This window comes from Echinops telfairi, unplaced genomic scaffold, assembly GCF_000313985.2.
Source record: "Echinops telfairi isolate 266 unplaced genomic scaffold, ASM31398v2 ScPeMD7_6080;HRSCAF=6971, whole genome shotgun sequence".
Lineage (NCBI taxonomy): Eukaryota > Metazoa > Chordata > Mammalia > Afrosoricida > Tenrecidae > Echinops > Echinops telfairi.
The window spans coordinates 6,831,115-6,834,614 of record NW_022109980.1 but is presented as its reverse complement, the minus strand read 5'-3'; the positions used below and the strand labels follow the sequence as shown (position 1 = coordinate 6,834,614).

The 3,500-nt window shown below is 33.6% G+C and overlaps 1 non-coding gene across 1 annotated transcript; it reads left to right on the top strand.

The window, feature by feature from the left end:
* The first annotated feature begins 2,214 nt into the window (after positions 1-2,214).
* LOC115871579 lies at positions 2,215-2,321 on the top strand. Its single transcript, XR_004047364.1, has one exon. It is a non-coding gene; the product is annotated as a U6 spliceosomal RNA (small nuclear RNA).
* The last annotated feature ends 1,179 nt before the right edge of the window (positions 2,322-3,500 follow it).

Here is a 3,500-nt window from a genome sequence, read left to right as displayed (position 1 = left end):
TCTATTGTATCCTGTAGAATAGCTATGATTTGGAATTTACATAATGTCAGTGGGATTGTTTTGATTTATTGGGAGGGGAAGTGTTGAGGGGAAGTAACTACTGTCAAAGCCTAACATCTAGGCAGATAAATGCCCTATAGCCCCATTAAAGTATCATGTAGAAAGATCTTACTACTCTAAAAATATTGTGCTCCACCTATTTGCGCTTACTCCTCTGTCTATTTGCCTGAATTCCTTTCATATTTTTCATTAAATATGACTTGTAACAAAATTTTGCATGACTTTTAGATAAAACATTTTTAAAAGTTTTAAGATATGAGAAAATAATTTATCCATTATGGTAGGTATTTTAAAATTATGAGTTCAGGAAATTAAAACTCTGAGCAATAAGCTAAGTGTTTGAATGAAAAAATTAATAACTTGTAATGACAAATGTGTAAGGTAATTAAAACTATGAGTAATAAGCTAAGTGTTTGAATGAAAAAAGTAATAACTTGTAATGACAAATGTGTAAGGTAAGTATAGAGTTAAAAGTTCTAAGAAATAATCAAAAGGAAATGTTACAAATTTAAAAGCACAGCAATAGCAGGGAGAATGCCTTTGATGAACTCATGGATAGAACTGTGAAAATAATCAGTGATCCTGAAGATATGTCAATAAAATTATCCCCAAATAAAAAAAATATTTATATGAAAAAAAATAGAATGGAATATCTTAGAACTGTGGGTAAATTATAAAAGTTGTAACATACATGTAATAGGAATACAAAAGGTAAAGAGAGAAATTAATAGAAGATATATTTAAGTGAATCCTGACAAATTTCCAAAATAGTTGCTAGACATTAAACCATAGGTCTAGGAGGACCAGAGAACACCAAATAAAATTAACCCCCGAAAACTCTACTCCTAGATATGTATTATTCAAATAGCAGAAAACTTAAGATAAAAAGAAAAACATTGGATGAGGTTGGAGGTGGATACATCCTAAACAAAACAAAAGGAGACCTAACGTTGATGTAACTCTGACTCATGTTATTTTTGTTAGGTGCCCTCAAATTCGTTCCAAATCATGGCTAGCTGTACACAACAAATCAAAATGTTGACGTGCCCACACCATCATCACAATTGTGATGATGTTTGAGTCTAGTGCATCAGCCCCTGTGTCAATCCTTTACATTCAGGGCCTTTGGATTTTCTGCTGACCCTCTACTTAACCAAACAGGCTGTCCTTTTCCAGGGACTAGTGTCTCCTGACAGTATCTCCAAAGTACCTGAAAGGAAGCCTAAGGAGCATGACAGCTGGACATCTTCAAAGACAGTGTGTTTGTTATTCTGACAGCCCACAATACTTTAAAAATTCTTTGCCAATATCATAGTTCAACTGGATCAATTTTTCTTCAGTCTGCCTTATTCATTTTCTGATTTTCACACACATATGAGTTGATTGAAAACACCCATGGCTTGAACCAGGCACACCATAGTTCTCAGGGTGTCATTTTTGCTCTTCAACCATTTTTAAGATGGCAGATTTGTCCAATAAAATACATCATTTGATTTCTTGAATGTTGCTTCCTCTGAGCATCAATGCATTTGATATGTGATGTTGGTAAAGAATATAGAAAGAACCATGGGCTGTCAGGAAAACAAACAGATCAGTCTTGGAAGAAGTACAGCCAGAATGCTCCTTAAAATCAAGGATGGTAAGACTTCATTTCTCTTACTTTGGACATGTTATTAGGAGAGACCATTCCCTGGATAGAGCCATCATACTCAATAAAGTAGAAAACAAACAAACAAAGAAAACCAAGTTGTTGCCATCAAGTTGATACTGACTTACAGTGACCTTAACGGATAGGGTAGAACTGTCCCTGTGAGTTTCTGAGACTGTAACTCTTTACAGGATTCAAAAGCCCCGTTTTTCTCCAAAGGAGCCACTGGTGGTTTTGAACTGCTGACCTTGCAGTTAGCAGGCCATTTCCAGGGCTACACCACCAAGCCTAACTATAAAGCAGAAGAGCAGAAGGGCAGTGATAAAGAGGGCATTTTCGACAGGTTGGATTGAAGCAGTGGTTCCAACAATGGGTTCAAACAAAAACAATTGTGAAGGTTAGGCAGCACTGGGCAATTCTTCGATCTGTTGTGCAAATGCTTTGTTCCCTTGTCGCTGGGAGTCAGAACAGACTTGAAGGCTTTTAACAACAAGAATATCCATTCAGTCCTCCCTTCAGCCACACATATACTGAAAGTGGAACAATACAGAAAAGATAGGCAAGGCCACTGTCCAAGGATGGCATGCTAATTCCTAAAGGGTTACATAAAAATGTATATATTTTGGTTCATCAATTTCGTCAAATGTACCACACTAACACAAGATATTAATAAAAGGAGAAACTATGCAAAAAAAGAACAACGAGAGTATATGAGATACTGCTGGACATTCTAGGCAATTTTCTGCTCTAAAATATAAAACCAATTTAAAGTCGGCATTATTATTTTTCTTTTTTGTCTGAGAGTATTCTTTAGAATTTAGAGCAAGCCTCTCTACAGCAAGTCAATACTAGGGCTCAAATTTTGAGTGTTTTTAGGGGGGAAGAATGAGAGACGTGGCTATTAGGTCAATAACTGCTGTTAATTATTTAATTGTCTAGTAATATTTTATTAGTCTATTAATGTTTATTATTTAATTATTTTATTGGTCTATTAATCGACTGATAATATTAGTCAATAATTGCCATTCATTCAAAATAAAGCATTTGTTTAAAACAGTTTCTTAGTCCTAACAAAATTAAAAATAGCAAAAGAATGAATATTAAAACCAAAACGCCTTCCTTATTTAAGAGCACTATATTTTAGAGAGTTGAATTAGACTTTTCATGTTTATCCTGTATGAGAAGGAAGTTAAGATAATTAGGTTGTAAAAGAAAGTTATCTTTGAATTCATCATATCTGTAAGTCTCTCTGAGACTCAATAACTCCTATAACTAGTATTTTATAATGGCACCTTTACTATCTTAAGATGTAATTCATTGATAATATAACCTACTTAGACAAACCATTTAAAAATTTTAATGACCAGTTGTGACACAAAGTAGGAATAAAATGAAAATATTCATAAAATATGATATGCACCTTAATATGTAAATACTCACAAATGAGGACATGAAAGGTCTATTGTAGGAGTAAGATATTTGCAGACTCTTACAACTAATACATTTGACTTTAAAAGTAGGAGGAGAAACAAAAGGCAGTCTGTATAAAAATGGTAGAAATGAGATAAAAAAGAACACTCTGCAGATATTAAATTACAAAACAATGATAATATAACAAAAACAAGTGTATATGATAATGGAAAATGAGAAACCACCTTAATTAAGTTGAGATAACAAGCAAAGACAAATCACATACTGTGGAAAAGGGGAAGTTTCAGAATTATGATATCCTTGCAAATAAAATGGACATTACAAATGAAGAGTAGTAGCCATCTATATTGTAACATGGACT